This window comes from Oncorhynchus nerka, unplaced genomic scaffold (genome assembly GCF_034236695.1).
Source record: "Oncorhynchus nerka isolate Pitt River unplaced genomic scaffold, Oner_Uvic_2.0 unplaced_scaffold_1668, whole genome shotgun sequence".
Classification (NCBI taxonomy): Eukaryota; Metazoa; Chordata; class Actinopteri; order Salmoniformes; family Salmonidae; genus Oncorhynchus; species Oncorhynchus nerka.
In genome coordinates this window covers 55,001-73,110 of record NW_027039650.1, presented here as the reverse complement: position 1 = coordinate 73,110, position 18,110 = coordinate 55,001, and the positions used below count along the sequence as shown (strand labels likewise).

Genomic DNA, 18,110 nt, shown 5'->3' with positions numbered 1-18,110 from the left:
TAGATGGATGGTAGAATGTCTAGAATGTCTAGATGGATGGTAGAATGTCTAGATGGATGGTAGAATGTCTAGAATGTCTAGATGGATGGTAGAATGTCTAGATGGATGGTAGAATGTCTAGAATGTCTAGATGGATGGTAGAATGTCTAGATGGATGGTAGAATGCCTAGAATGTCTAGATGGATGGTAGAATGTCTAGATGGATGGTAGAATGTCTAGATGAACGGTAGAATGTCTAGATGGATGGTAGAATGTCTAGATGGATGATAGAATGTCTAGATGGATGGTAGAATGTCTAGATGGACGGTAGAATGTCTAGATGGATGGTAGAATGTCTAGATGAACGGTAGAATGTCTATATGCACGGTAGAATGTCTAGAATGTCTAGATGCACGGTAGAATGTCTAGATGCACGGTAGAATGTCTAGATGGATGGTAGAATGTCTAGCTGCACGATAGAATGTCTAGATGAATGGTAGAATGTCTAGATGGATGGTAGAATGTCTAGATGAATGGTAGAATGTCTAGATGAATGGTAGAATGTCTAGATGAATGGTAGAATGTCTAGCTGCACGGTAGAATGTCTAGAATGTCTAGATGCACGGTAGAATGTCTAGATGGACGGTAGAATGTCTAGATGCACGGTAGAATGTCTAGATGGATGGTAGAATGTCTAGATGGATGGTAGAATGTCTAGATGGACGGTAGAATGTCGAGATGCACGGTAGAATGTCTAGATGCACGGTAGAATGTCTAGATGGATGGTAGAATGTCTAGATGGATGGTAGGATGTCTAGATGGACGGTAGAATGTCTAGCCGCACGGTAGAATGTCTAGCCGCACGGTAGAATGTCTAGAATGTCTAGATGCACTGTAGAATGTCTAGCCGCACGGTAGAATGTCTAGCCGCACGGTAGAATGTCTAGCCGCACGGCAGAATGTCTAGATGCACATTAGAATGTCTAGATGGATGGTAGAATGTCTAGATGGATGGTAGAATGTCTAGATGGATGGTAGAATGTCTAGATGGATGGTAGAATGTCTAGATGGATGGTAGAATGTCTAGATGGATGGTAGAATGTCAGATGGATGGTAGAATGTCTAGATGCACGGTAGAATGTCTAGATGGATGGTAGAATGTCTAGAATGTCTAGATGGATGGTAGAATGTCTAGATGGATGGTAGAATGTCTAGATGGATGGTAGAATGTCTAGAATGTCTAGATGGATGGTAGAATGTCTAGATGGATGGTAGAATGTCTAGATGGATGGTAGAATGTCTAGAATGTCTAGATGGATGGTAGAATGTCTAGATGGATGGTAGAATGTCTAGAATGTCTAGATGGATGGTAGAATGTCTAGATGGATGGTAGAATGTCTAGATGCACGGTAGAATGTCTAGATGGACGGTAGAATGTCTAGATGCACGGTAGAATGTCTAGATGCACGGTAGAATGTCTAGAATGTCTAGATGCACGGTAGAATGTCTAGAATGTCTAGATGCACGGTAGAATGTCTAGAATGTCTAGATGCACGGTAGAATGTCTAGATGGATGGTAGAATGTCTAGATGGACGGTAGAATGTCTAGATGGACGGTAGAATGTCTAGATGGACGGTAGAATGTCTAGATGGATGGTAGAATGTCTAGATGGATGGTAGAATGTCTAGATGGACGGTAGAATGTCTAGATGAACGGTAGCATGTCTAGATGGATGGTAGAATGTCTAGATGGATGGTAGAATGTCTAGATGGATGGTAGAATGTCTAGATGGACGGTAGAATGTCTAGATGGATGGTAGAATGTCTAGATGGATGGTAGAATGTCTAGATGAACGGTAGAATGTCTAGATGCACGGTAGAATGTCAGATGCACGGTAGAATGTCTAGATGGATGGTAGAATGTCTAGATGGACGGTAGAATGTCTAGATGGATGGTAGAATGTCTAGATGGATGGTAGAATGTCTAGATGCACGGTAGAATGTCTAGAATGTCTAGATGCATGGTAGAATGTCTAGATGGACGGTAGAATGTCTAGATGGATGGTAGAATGTCTAGAGGACAGCGGAGAATGTCCAGATGAATGGTAGAATGTCTAGATGGATGGTAGAATGTCTAGATGAATGGTAGAATGTCTAGATGAATGGTAGAATGTCTGTTCCACTGAATGTCTAGAAGGTGAAGATGCATGGTAGAATGTCTAGATGGACGGTAGAATGTCTTAAATGCAAAATGTCTAGATGGATGGTAGAATGTCTAGATGGATGGTAGAATGTCTAGATGGACGGTAGAATGTCGAGATGCACGGTAGAATGTCTAGATGGATGGTAGAATGTCTAGATGGATGGTAGGATGTCTAGATGGACGGTAGAATGTCTAGCCGCACGGTAGAATGTCTAGCCGCACGGTAGAATGTCTAGAATGTCTAGATGCACCGTAGAATGTCTAGCCGCACGGTAGAATGTCTAGCCGCACGGCAGAATGTCTAGATGCACGTAAGAATGTCTAGATGGATGGTAGAATGTCTAGATGGATGGTAGAATGTCTAGATGGATGGTAGAATGTCTAGATGGATGGTAGAATGTCTAGATGCACGGTAGAATGTCTAGATGGATGGTAGAATGTCTAGCCGCACGGTAGAATGTCTAGATGCACGGTAGAATGTCTAGATGGATGGTAGAATGTCTAGATGGATGGTAGAATGTCTAGATGCACGGTAGAATGTCTAGATGGATGGTAGAATGTCTAGATGCACGTAAGAATGTCTAGATGGACGGTAGAATGTCTAGATGGATGGTAGAATGTCTAGATGCACGGTAGAATGTCTCGATGGATGGTAGAATGTCTAGATGGATGGTAGAATGTCTAGATGGACGGTAGAATGTCTAGATGCACGGTAGAATGTCTAGATGGATGGTAGAATGTCTAGATGGATGGTAGAATGTCTAGATGGACGGTAGAATGTCTAGATGGACGGTAGAATACGGTAGAATGTCTAGATGGACGGTAGAATGTCTAGATGGATGGTAGAATGTCTAGATGCACGGTAGAATGTCTAGAATGTCTAGCCGCATGGTATAATGTCTAGATGCACGGTAGAATGTCTAGAATGTCTAGCTGCACGGTAGAATGTCTAGAATGTCTAGCCGCACGGTAGAATGTCTAGCTGCACGGTAGAATGTGTAGATGCACGGTAGAATGTCTAGATGCACGGTAGAATGTCTAGATGGATGGTAGAATGTCTAGAATGTCTAGATGCACGGTAGAATGTCTAGAATGTCTAGATGGATGGTAGAATGTCTAGATGGACGGTAGAATGTCTAGATGCACGGTAGAATGTCTAGATGCACGGTAGAATGTCTAGATGGATGGTAGAATGTCTAGATGGACGGTAGAATGTCTAGATGGATGGTAGAATGTCTAGAATGTCTAGATGGATGGTAGAATGTCTAGATGGACGGTAGAATGTCTAGATGCACGGTAGAATGTCTAGATGCACGGTAGAATGTCTAGATGCACGGTAGAATGTCTAGAATGTCTAGATGCACGGTAGAATGTCTAGAATGTCTAGATGCACGGTAGAATGTCTAGATGGACGGTAGAATGTCTAGATGGATGGTAGAATGTCTAGAATGTCTAGATGGACGGTAGAATGTCTAGATGCACGGTAGAATGTCTAGATGCACGGTAGAATGTCTAGATGGACGGTAGAATGTCTAGAATGTCTAGATGGACGGTAGAATGTCTAGATGGACGGTAGAATGTCTAGATGGACGGTAGAATGTCTAGATGCACGGTAGAATGTCTAGATGGACGGTAGAATGTCTAGAATGTCTAGATGGACGGTAGAATGTCTAGAATGTCTAGCCGCACATAAAACATGTAAAGTATCAGAGGAAAAGTCCATCAGCATCCAATGAAAATTAACATATATTTACCATATCAGAAACATTACATTAACATCTCATTAACATAACATGTGATCATGAGGGATCAAAAACTCTTTCAGAACATAAAAACATTATTATTAACCCAACACCAGAACATTAAACTGCTTCATTCTAACGTAATATCATTGTGAAATAAAAGCAGTGTGACCAGAGAATAAGAGGAATGGGGGAACTGGTCTGGCAGAACACACAGAGAGTGGAGAGGCACTGAGTGTGACCAGAGAATAAGAGGAATGGGGGAACTGGTCTGGCAGAACACACAGAGAGGCACTGAGTGTGACCAGAGAATAAGAGGAATGGTGGAACTGGTCTGGCAGAACACACAGTGTGAAATAAAAGCAGTGTGACCAGAGAATAAGAGGAATGGTAGAACTGGTCTGGCAGAACACACAGAGAGTGGAGAGGCACTGAGTGTGACCAGAGAATAAGAGGAATGGGGGAACTGGTCTGGCAGAACACACAGAGAGTGGAGAGGCACTGAGTGTGACCAGAGAATAAGAGGAATGGTGGAACTGGTCTGGCAGAACACACAGACAGTGGAGAGGCACTGAGGGACCAGAGAATAAGAGGAATGGGGGAACTGGTCTGGCAGAACACACAGAGAGTGGAGAGGCACTGAGTGTGACCAGAGAATAAGAGGAATGGGGGAACTGGTCTGGCAGAACACAGAGAGTGGAGAGGCACTGAGTGTGACCAGAGAATAACAGGAATGGTAGAACTGGTCTGGCAGAACACACAGAGAGTGGAGAGGCACTGAGTGTGACCAGAGAATAAGAGGAATGGGGGAACTGGTCTGGCAGAACACACAGAGAGTGGAGAGGCACTGAGTGTGACCAGAGAATAAGAGGAATGGGGGAACTGGTCTGGCAGAACACACAGAGAGTGGAGAGGCACTGAGTGTGACCAGAGAATAAGAGGAATGGGGGAACTGGTCTGGCAGAACACACAGAGAGTGGAGAGGCACTGAGTGTGACCAGAGAATAAGAGGAATGGGGGAACTGGTCTGGCAGAACACACAGAGAGGCACTGGATACACAATCTGATTCGTTTCAAAATACACATTCAGAGAAAGACCTCTACACAAATTACATTTAGATGTCATTAAAATGACATTATTACACTTAGTCATTAAAGTGCTTTAAGGGGAAGGAAGGGAGTAAGGAACGGAGGGAGGATATAGAATTGGAACAGGGCCCATTGAGGTGTGGGAAAGGGAACCCTAGTCAGTTGTACAACTGAATGCATTTAACCCATTTGAATCAGAGGTGGGGGGGGCTGCCTTAATCCACGTCCACAACATCGGCACCCGGGGAGCAGTTGTTGTTGGGGGTAAACTGCCTTGCTCAAGGGAAATGCTAGTTAGCATTGACTCGCTAGACCTCCACTCATTATGCTAATGCTAGTTAGCATCGACTCGCTAGACCTCCACTCATTATGCTAATGCTAGTTAGCATTGACGCGTGAAACGACTTTTAACTTCCTCCAAACTACACCCAGAGAAATAAATTGTATCAATGAGAAAAAAACATCTTAATTGCTAGAATCTGGCACTATTCTTTACTCAGGGCTGTTCAGTTCTGGTTCTGGAGGCCCGAAACACTTCTGTTTCTGCAAGTTAATTACACTCACCCCTGCTTTTACTAGCAGTCTTCCTCTATCTAGTAGTGAATCTAAACTAGAGGAGGACGAGGAGGAGGAAAGGAGGAAGAGGGAGGGGCAAGACATGATGGATTAGCAGGCAGTGATGTCATATAAATATATTATTATGAAAACATTCATATCCTTGACCAGAAATATATGTCATATATATATATACATACTGGGACCACACCAGGATTATATACACACACACCAACATACAGCTAGCAGAGCTGGGACCACACCAGTATTACTTCATAGTATCAAAGGAAACACCAAGAGGATGTAACTTCTTTAGGAAAACAGCCCTAATATTGGAAACATCATTATGTTTTCATTAATGTTTTTCCAGGCTATAAAACACTAGATTTTACATCCAGCAGGTTATTCAGCATCATTATGTTTTCATTCATGTTTTTTCCAGGCTATAAAACATCATTATGTTTTCATTAATGTTTTTCCAGGCTATAAAACATCATTATGTTTTCATTAATGTTTTTCCAGCAGGTTATTCAGCATCATTATGTTTTCATGAATGTTTTTCCAGGCTATAAAACATCATTATGTTTTCATGAATGTTTTTCCAGGCTATAAAACATCATTATGTTTTCATTAATGTTTTTCCAGGCTATAAAACACTAGATTTTACATCCAGCAGGTTACTAAACATCATTATGTTTTCATTCATGTTTTTCCAGGCTATAAAACACTAGATTTTACATCCAGCAGGTTACTAAACATCATTATGTTTTCATTAATGTTTTTCCAGGCTATAAAACATCATTACGTTTTCATTAATGTTTTTCCAGGCTATAAAACCCTAGATTTTACATCCAGCAGGTTATTCAGCATCATTATGTTTTCATTAATGTTTTTCCAGGCTATAAAACACTAGATTTTACATCCAGCAGGTTACTAAACATCATTATGTTTTTATTCATGTTTTTCCAGGCTATAAAACATCATTATGTTTTCATGAATGTTTTTCCAGGCTATAAAACACTAGATTTTACATCCAGCAGGTTACTAAACATCATTATGTTTTCATGAATGTTTTTCCAGGCTATAAAACATCATTATGTTTTCATGAATGTTTTTCCAGGCTATAAAACACTAGATTTTACATCCAGCAGGTTACTAAACATCATTATGTTTTCATGAATGTTTTTCCAGGCTATAAACCATCATTATGTTTTCATTAATGTTTTTCCAGGCTATAAAACACTAGATTTGACATCCAGCAGGTTATTAGTTATTAAAGGACAAAAGAGTTGTCTGTTTCAGATATTCATTTTTGCCATGGAAAACAAATCTGTCAATACTGGTATGGTCACAGCCTTAAACCTATGTGACAGTGTTGGTCTCCACAGGGTCAGAGGTCAGGTGACAGTATATAGTTCCTCCTTGGTGCTGTGACAGATTGTGTAACCACAGACTCCAGGGCTCCAGGTGTTCATGGAGTCTGTCTCTCTGGGAGGCAGAAGGAACACCACACTAGAGGCAACCAGGACGTGCCATAGAGAGTGTGTGTACAGGTAGTTGTCCTCAGTCTCAGCAAACACGTACACACACACACCGACCAGCGCTGAGGCCAGGCCTGGGAGGAGAAACAGTACCCAACGCCGCCAAGAGGGGGGGTAGCACTGTTTCCTCTTCAGCCCTCGATACACCTGGAAACACACACATTATACAGTTACACACAACCTTAACCCTGGCAGGAGGCTAAAACACTGTCTCATCTTCAGCCCTCGATATACAGTAACAGTCAACAGTTTGGACACACCTCCTCATTCCAGGGTTTTTCTTTATTTTGACTCTACATTGTAGAATAATAGTGAAGACATCAAAACTATGAAATAACACATATGGAATCATGTAGTAACCAAAAAAAGTGTTAAACAAATCAAAATATATTTTATGTTCTTCAAAGTAGCCACCCTTTGCCTTGATGACAGCTTTGCACACTCTTGGCATTCTTTCAACCAGCTTCAGGAATGCTTTTCAAACAGTCTTGAAGGAGGTCCCACATATGCTGAGCACTTGTTGGCTGCTTTACCTTCACTCTGTGGTCCACCATGGATACATGGATATATAGTTACCCAGGAGGTCACCATGGATACATGGATATATAGTTACCCAGGAGGTCACCATGGATACATGGATATAGTTACCCAGGAGGTCAACATGGATACATGGATATATAGTTACCCAGGAGGTCAACATGGATACATAGTTACCCAGGAGGTCACCATGGATATATAGTTACCCAGGAGATCAACATGGATATATAGTTACCCAGGAGGTCACCATGGATATATAGTTACCCAGGAGGTCACCATGGATATATAGTTACCCAGGAGGTCACCATGGATATATAGTTACCCAGGAGGTCAACATGGATATATAGTTACCCAGGAGGTCAACATGGATATATAGTTATCCAGGAGGTCACCATGGATATATAGTTACCCAGGAGGTCACCATGGATATATAGTTACCCAGGAGGTCACCATGGATATATAGTTACCCAGGAGGTCACCATGGATATATAGTTACCCAGGAGGTCACCATGGATATATAGTTACCCAGGAGGTCACCATGGATACATGGATATATAGTTACCCAGGAGGTCACCATGGATATATAGTTACCCAGGAGGTCACCATGGATACATGGATATATAGTTACCCAGGAAGTCACCATGGATATATAGTTACCCAGGAGGTCACCATGGATATATAGTTACCCAGGAGGTCAACATGGATACATGGATATATAGTTACCCAGGAGGTCAACATGGATATATAGTTACCCAGGAGGTCAACATGGATATATAGTTACCCAGGAGGTCAACATGGATATATAGTTACCCAGGAGGTCACCATGGATACATGGATATATAGTTACCCAGGAGGTCACCATGGATACATGGATATAGTTACCCAGGAGGTCAACATGGATACATGGATATATAGTTACCCAGGAGGTCAACATGGATATATAGTTACCCAGGAGGTCACCATGGATATATAGTTACCCAGGAGATCAACATGGATATATAGTTACCCAGGAGGTCACCATGGATATATAGTTACCCAGGAGGTCACCATGGATATATAGTTACCCAGGAGGTCACCATGGATATATAGTTACCCAGGAGGTCAACATGGATATATAGTTACCCAGGAGGTCAACATGGATATATAGTTACCCAGGAGGTCACCATGGATATATAGTTACCCAGGAGGTCACCATGGATATATAGTTACCCAGGAGGTCACCATGGATATATAGTTACCCAGGAGGTCACCATGGATATATAGTTACCCAGGAGGTCACCATGGATATATAGTTACAGGAGGTCACCATGGATACATGGATATATAGTTACCCAGGAGGTCACCATGGATATATAGTTACCCAGGAGGTCACCATGGATACATGGATATATAGTTACCCAGGAAGTCACCATGGATATATAGTTACCCAGGAGGTCACCATGGATATATAGTTACCCAGGAGGTCAACATGGATACATGGATATATAGTTACCCAGGAGGTCAGGATATATAGTCAGGAGGTCAACATGGATATATAGTTACCCAGAGGTCAACATGGATATATAGTTACCCAGGAGGTCACCATGGATATATAGTTACCCAGGAGGTCAACATGGATATATAGTTACCCAGGAGGTCACCATGGATATATAGTTACCCAGGAGGTCACCATGGATATATAGTTACCCAGGAGGTCACCATGGATATATAGTTACCCAGGAGGTCAACATGGATATATAGTTACCCAGGAGGTCAACATGGATACATGGATATATAGTTACCCAGGAGGTCAACATGGATATATAGTTACCCAGGAGGTCACCATGGATATATAGTTACCCAGGAGGTCAACATGGATATATAGTTACCCAGGAGGTCACCATGGATACATGGATATATAGTTACCCAGGAGGTCACCATGGATACATGGATATATAGTTACCCAGGAGGTCAACATGGATACATGGATATATAGTTACCCAGGAGGTCAACATGGATACCCAGGAGGTCAACATGGATATATAGTTACCCAGGAGGTCACCATGGATACATGGGATATATAGTTACCCAGGAGGTCACATGGATATATAGTTACCCAGGAGGTCACCATGGATATATAGTTACCCAGGAGGTCAACATGGATATATAGTTACCCAGGAGGTCACCATGGATATATAGTTACCCAGGAGGTCACCATGGATATATAGTTACCCAGGAGGTCACCATGGATATATAGTTACCCAGGAGATCACCATGGATACATGGATATATAGTTACCCAGGAGGTCACCATGGATATATAGTTACCCAGGAGGTCAACATGGATATATAGTTACCCAGGAGGTCACCATGGATACATGGATATATAGTTACCCAGGAGGTCACCATGGATACATGGATATAGTTACCCAGGAGGTCAACATGGATACATGGATATATAGTTACCCAGGAGGTCAACATGGATACATAGTTACCCAGGAGGTCACCATGGATATATAGTTACCCAGGAGATCAACATGGATATATAGTTACCCAGGAGGTCACCATGGATACATGGATATATAGTTACCCAGGAGGTCACCATGGATATATAGTTACCCAGGAGGTCACCATGGATACATGGATATATAGTTACCCAGGAGGTCAACATGGATACATGGATATATAGTTACCCAGGAGGTCAACATGGATATATAGTTACCCAGGAGGTCACCATGGATACATGGATATATAGTTACCCAGAAGGTCACCATGGATATATAGTTACCCAGGAGGTCACCATGGATACATGGATATATAGTTACCCAGGAGGTCACCATGGATACATGGATATATAGTTACCCAGGAGGTCAACATGGATATATAGTTACCCAGGAGGTCAACATGGATATATAGTTACCCAGGAGGTCACCATGGATACATGGATATATAGTTACCCAGGAGGTCACCATGGATATATAGTTACCCAGGAGGTCAACATGGATATATAGTTACCCAGGAGGTCACCATGGATATATAGTTACCCAGGTCAACATGGATATATAGTTACCCAGGAGGTCACCATGGATATATAGTTACCCAGGAGGTCACCATGGATATATAGTTACCCAGGAGGTCACCATGGATATATAGTTACCCAGGAGATCACCATGGATACATGGATATATAGTTACCCAGGAGGTCACCATGGATATATAGTTACCCAGGAGGTCAACATGGATATATAGTTACCCAGGAGGTCACCATGGATATATAGTTACCCAGGAGGTCACCATGGATATATAGTTACCCAGGAGGTCAACATGGATATATAGTTACCCAGGAGGTCACCATGGATATATGGATATATAGTTACCCAGGAGGTCAACATGGATATATAGTTACCCAGGAGGTCACCATGGATACATGGATATATAGTTACCCAGGAGGTCACCATGGATATATAGTTACCCAGGAGGTCAACATGGATATATAGTTACCCAGGAGGTCACCATGGATACATAGTTACCCAGGAGGTCAGCATGGATATATAGTTACCCAGGAGGTCACCATGGATACATGGATATATAGTTACCCAGGAGGTCACCATGGATACGGGGGGCTAGGGTCAGTTTGTTATATCTGGAGTACTTCTCCTGTCCTATTCGGTGTCCTGTGTGAATCTAAGTGTGCGTTCTCTAATTCTCTCCTTCTCTCTTTCTTTCTCTCTCTCGGAGGACCTGAGCCCTAGGACCATGCCCCAGGACTACCTGACATGATGACTCCTTGCTGTCCCCAGTCCACCTGGCCATGCTGCTGCTCCAGTTTCAACTGGCCTGGGCCCTAGGACCATGTCCCAGGACTACCTGACATGATGACTCCTTGCTGTCCCCAGTCCACCTGGCCATGCTGCTGCTCCAGTTTCAACTGTTCTGCCTTACTATTATTCAACCATGCTGGTCATTTATGAACATTTGAACATCTTGGCCACGTTCTGTTATAATCTCCACCCGGCACAGCCAGAAGAGGACTGGCCACCCCACATATGCTCTCTCTAATTCTCTCTTTCTTTCTCTCTCTCGGAGGACCTGAGCCCTAGGACCGTGCCCCAGGACTACCTGACATGATGACTCCTTGCTGTCCCCAGTCCACCTGACTGTGCTGCTGCTCCAGTTTCAACTGTTCTGCCTTATTATTATTCGACCATGCTGGTCATTTATGAACATTTGAACATCTTGGTCATGTTCTGTTATAATCTCTACCCGGCACAGCCAGAAGAGGACTGGCCACCCCACATAGCCTGGTTCCTCTCTAGGTTTCTTCCTAGGTTTTGGCCTTTCTAGGGAGTTTTTCCTAGCCACCGTGCTTTTACACCTGCATTGTTTGCTGTTTGGGGTTTTAGGCTGGGTTTCTGTACAGCACTTTGAGATATCAGCTGATGTACGAAGGGCTATATAAATACATTTGATTTGATTTGATTTGATACATGGATATATAGTTACCCAGGAGATCACCATGGATACATGGATATATAGTTACCCAGGAGGTCACCATGGATATATAGTTACCCAGGAGGTCCCAGCATGGATATATAGTTACCCAGGAGGTCAACATGGATATATAGTTACCCAGGAGGTCACCATGGATATATAGTTACCCAGGAGGTCACCATGGATACATGGATATATAGTTACCCAGGAGATCACCATGGATACATGGATATATAGTTACCCAGGAGGTCACCATGGATATATAGTTACCCAGGAGGTCAACATGGATATATAGTTACCCAGGAGGTCACCATGGATACATAGTTACCCAGGAGGTCAACATGGATATATAGTTACCCAGGAGGTCAACATGGATATATAGTTACCCAGGAGGTCACCATGGATATATAGTTACCCAGGAGGTCAACATGGATATATAGTTACCCAGGAGGTCAACATGGATATATAGTTACCCAGGAGGTCACCATGGATACATGGATATATAGTTACCCAGGAGGTCACCATGGATATATAGTTACCCAGGAGGTCAACATGGATATATAGTTACCCAGGAGGTCACCATGGATATATAGTTACCCAGGTCAACATGGATATATAGTTACCCAGGAGGTCACCATGGATATATAGTTACCCAGGAGGTCACCATGGATATATAGTTACCCAGGAGGTCACCATGGATATATAGTTACCCAGGAGATCACCATGGATACATGGATATATAGTTACCCAGGAGGTCACCATGGATATATAGTTACCCAGGAGGTCAACATGGATATATAGTTACCCAGGAGGTCACCATGGATACATGGATATATAGTTACCCAGGAGGTCACCATGGATACATGGATATATAGTTACCCAGGAGGTCACCATGGATACATGGATATAGTTACCCAGGAGGTCAACATGGATACATGGATATATAGTTACCCAGGAGGTCAACATGGATACATAGTTACCCAGGAGGTCACCATGGATATATAGTTACCCAGGAGATCAACATGGATATATAGTTACCCAGGAGGTCACCATGGATACATGGATATATAGTTACCCAGGAGGTCACCATGGATATATAGTTACCCAGGAGGTCACCATGGATACATGGATATATAGTTACCCAGGAGGTCAACATGGATACATGGATATATAGTTACCCAGGAGGTCAACATGGATATATAGTTACCCAGGAGGTCACCATGGATACATGGATATATAGTTACCCAGAAGGTCACCATGGATATATAGTTACCCAGGAGGTCACCATGGATACATGGATATATAGTTACCCAGGAGGTCACCATGGATACATGGATATATAGTTACCCAGGAGGTCAACATGGATACATGGATATATAGTTACCCAGGAGGTCAACATGGATATATAGTTACCCAGGAGGTCAACATGGATATATAGTTACCCAGGAGGTCACCATGGATACATGGATATATAGTTACCCAGGAGGTCACCATGGATATATAGTTACCCAGGAGGTCAACATGGATATATAGTTACCCAGGAGGTCACCATGGATATATAGTTACCCAGGAGGTCAACATGGATATATAGTTACCCAGGAGGTCACCATGGATATATAGTTACCCAGGAGGTCACCATGGATATATAGTTACCCAGGAGGTCACCATGGATATATAGTTACCCAGGAGATCACCATGGATACATGGATATATAGTTACCCAGGAGGTCACCATGGATATATAGTTACCCAGGAGGTCAACATGGATATATAGTTACCCAGGAGGTCACCATGGATATATAGTTACCCAGGAGGTCAACATGGATATATAGTTACCCAGGAGGTCAACATGGATATATAGTTACCCAGGAGGTCACCATGGATATATGGATATATAGTTACCCAGGAGGTCAACATGGATATATAGTTACCCAGGAGGTCACCATGGATACATGGATATATAGTTACCCAGGAGGTCACCATGGATATATAGTTACCCAGGAGGTCAACATGGATATATAGTTACCCAGGAGGTCACCATGGATACATAGTTACCCAGGAGGTCAGCATGGATATATAGTTACCCAGGAGGTCACCATGGATACATGGATATATAGTTACCCAGGAGGTCACCATGGATACGGGGGCTAGGGTCAGTTTGTTATATCTGGAGTACTTCTCCTGTCCTATTCGGTGTCCTGTGTGAATCTAAGTGTGCGTTCTCTAAGGAGGTCTTCTCTCTTTCTTTCTCTCTCGGAGGACCTGAGCCCTAGGACCATGCCCCAGGACTACCTGACATGATGACTCCTTGCTGTCCCCAGTCCACCTGGCCATGCTGCTGCTCCAGTTTCAACTGGCCTGGGCCCCTAGGACCATGTCCCAGGACTACCTGACATGATGACTCCTTGCTGTCCCCAGTCCACCTGGCCATGCTGCTGCTCCAGTTTCAACTGTTCTGCCTTACTATTATTCAACCATGCTGGTCATTTATGAACATTTGAACATCTTGGCCACGTTCTGTTATAATCTCCACCCGGCACAGCCAGAAGAGGACTGGCCACCCCACATATGCTCTCTCTAATTCTCTCTTTCTTTCTCTCTCTCGGAGGACCTGAGCCCTGGACCGTGCCCCAGGACTACCTGACATGATGACTCCTTGCTGTCCCCAGTCCACCTGACTGTGCTGCTGCTCCAGTTTCAACTGTTCTGCCTTATTATTATTCGACCATGCTGGTCATTTATGAACATTTGAACATCTTGGTCATGTTCTGTTATAATCTCTACAGCCAGAAGAGGACTGGCCACCCCATAGCCTGGTTCCTCTCTAGGTTTCTTCCTAGGTTTTGGCCTTTCTAGGAGTTTTTCCTAGCCACCGTGCTTTTACACCTGCATTGTTTGCTGTTTGGGGTTTTAGGCTGGGTTTCTGTACAGCACTTTGAGATATCAGCTGATGTACCGAAGGGCTATATAAATACATTTGATTTGATTTGATTTGATACATGGATATATAGTTACCCAGGAGATCACCATGGATACATGGATATATAGTTACCCAGGAGGTCACCATGGATATATAGTTACCCAGGAGGTCCCAGCATGGATATATAGTTACCCAGGAGGTCAACATGGATATATAGTTACCCAGGAGGTCACCATGGATATATAGTTACCCAGGAGGTCACCATGGATACATGGATATATAGTTACCCAGGAGATCACCATGGATACATGGATATATAGTTACCCAGGAGGTCACCATGGATATATAGTTACCCAGGAGGTCAACATGGATATATAGTTACCCAGGAGGTCACCATGGATACATAGTTACCCAGGAGGTCAACATGGATATATAGTTACCCAGGAGGTCAACATGGATATATAGTTACCCAGGAGGTCACCATGGATATATAGTTACCCAGGAGGTCAACATGGATATATAGTTACCCAGGAGGTCAACATGGATATATAGTTACCCAGGAGGTCAACATGGATATATAGTTACCCAGGAGGTCAACATGGATATATAGTTACCCAGGAGGTCACCATGGATATATAGTTACCCAGGAGGTCACCATGGATATATAGTTACCCAGGAGGTCCCAGCATGGATATATAGTTACCCAGGAGGTCCCAGCATGGATATATAGTTACCCAGGAGGTCACCATGGATATATAGTTACCCAGGAGGTCACCATGGATACATGGATATATAGTTACCCAGGAGGTCACCATGGATATATAGTTACCCAGGAGGTCACCATGGATACATGGATATATAGTTACCCAGGAGGTCAACATGGATACATGGATATATAGTTACCCAGGAGGTCACCATGGATATATGGATATATAGTTACCCAGGAGGTCAACATGGATATATAGTTACCCAGGAGGTCAACATGGATATATAGTTACCCAGGAGGTCAACATGGATATATAGTTACCCAGGAGGTCACCATGGATATATAGTTACCCAGGAGGTCACCATGGATATATAGTTACCCAGGAGGTCACCATGGATATATAGTTACCCAGGAGGTCACCATGGATATATAGTTACCCAGGAGGTCAACATGGATATATAGTTACCCAGGAGGTCACCATGGATATATAGTTACCCAGGAGGTCACCATGGATATATAGTTACCCAGGAGGTCAACATGGATATATAGTTACCCAGGAGGTCACCATGGATACATGGATATATAGTTACCCAGGAGGTCACCATGGATACATGGATATATAGTTACCCAGGAGGTCACCATGGATACATGGATATATAGTTACCCAGGAGGTCACCATGGATATATAGTTACCCAGGAGGTCAACATGGATATATAGTTACCCAGGAGGTCACCATGGATACATAGTTACCCAGGAGGTCACCATGGATACATAGTTACCCAGGAGGTCAACATGGATATATAGTTACCCAGGAGGTCACCATGGATATATAGTTACCCAGGAGGTCAACATGGATATATAGTTACCCAGGAGGTCAACATGGATATATAGTTACCCAGGAGGTCAACATGGATATATAGTTACCCAGGAGGTCACCATGGATATATAGTTACCCAGGAGGTCAACATGGATATATAGTTACCCAGGAGGTCAACATGGATATATAGTTACCCAGGAGGTCAACATGGATATATAGTTACCCAGGAGGTCACCATGGATACATGGATATATAGTTACCCAGGAGGTCAACATGGATATATAGTTACCCAGGAGGTCACCATGGATACATGGATATATAGTTACCCAGGAGGTCACCATGGATATATAGTTACCCAGGAGGTCAACATGGATACATGGATATATAGTTACCCAGGAGGTCACCATGGATATATAGTTACCCAGGAGGTCACCATGGATATATAGTTACCCAGGAGGTCAACATGGATACATGGATATATAGTTACCCAGGAGGTCAACATGGATATATAGTTACCCAGGAGGTCACCATGGATATATAGTTACCCAGGAGGTCACCATGGATACATGGATATATAGTTACCCAGGAGGTCAACATGGATACATGGATATATAGTTACCCAGGAGGTCAACATGGATATATAGTTACCCAGGAGGTCACCATGGATATATAGTTACCCAGGAGGTCCCAGCATGGATACATAGTTACCCAGGAGGTCAGCATGGATATATAGTTACCCAGGAGGTCACCATGGATACATGGATATATAGTTACCCAGGAGGTCACCATGGATACATGGATATATAGTTACCCAGGAGGTCACCATGGATACATGGATATATAGTTACCCAGGAGGTCACCATGGATACATGGATATATAGTTACCCAGGAGGTCAACATGGATATATAGTTACCCAGGAGGTCACCATGGATACATGGATATATAGTTACCCAGGAGGTCACCATGGATATATAGTTACCCAGGAGGTCAACATGGATATATAGTTACCCAGGAGGTCAACATGGATATATAGTTACCCAGGAGGTCAACATGGATACATGGATATATAGTTACCCAGGAGGTCACCATGGATATATAGTTACCCAGGAGGTCAACATGGATATATAGTTACCCAGGAGGTCACCATGGATATATAGTTACCCAGGAGGTCAACATGGATATATATAGTTACCCAGGAGGTCAACATGGATATATAGTTACCCAGGAGGTCACCATGGATACATGGATATATAGTTACCCAGGAGGTCACCATGGATATATAGTTACCCAGGAGGTCACCATGGATATATAGTTACCCAGGAGGTCAACATGGATATATAGTTACCCAGGAGGTCAACATGGATATATAGTTACCCAGGAGGTCAACATGGATATATAGTTACAGGAGGTCAACATGGATATAGTTACCCAGGATCAACATGGATATATAGTTACCCAGGAGGTCAACATGGATATATAGTTGCAGGAGGTCAACATGGATATATAGTTACCCAGGAGGTCAACATGGATACATGGATATATAGTTACCCAG

At 43.1% G+C, this 18,110-nt stretch overlaps 1 pseudogene; it reads right to left on the bottom strand.

Annotated features, from left to right (window-relative positions):
- Positions 1-3,915: 3,915 nt before the first annotated feature.
- Positions 3,916-18,110, bottom strand: part of LOC135568159 (transmembrane protein 8B-like) — a 66,335-nt pseudogene continuing 52,140 nt past the window's right edge.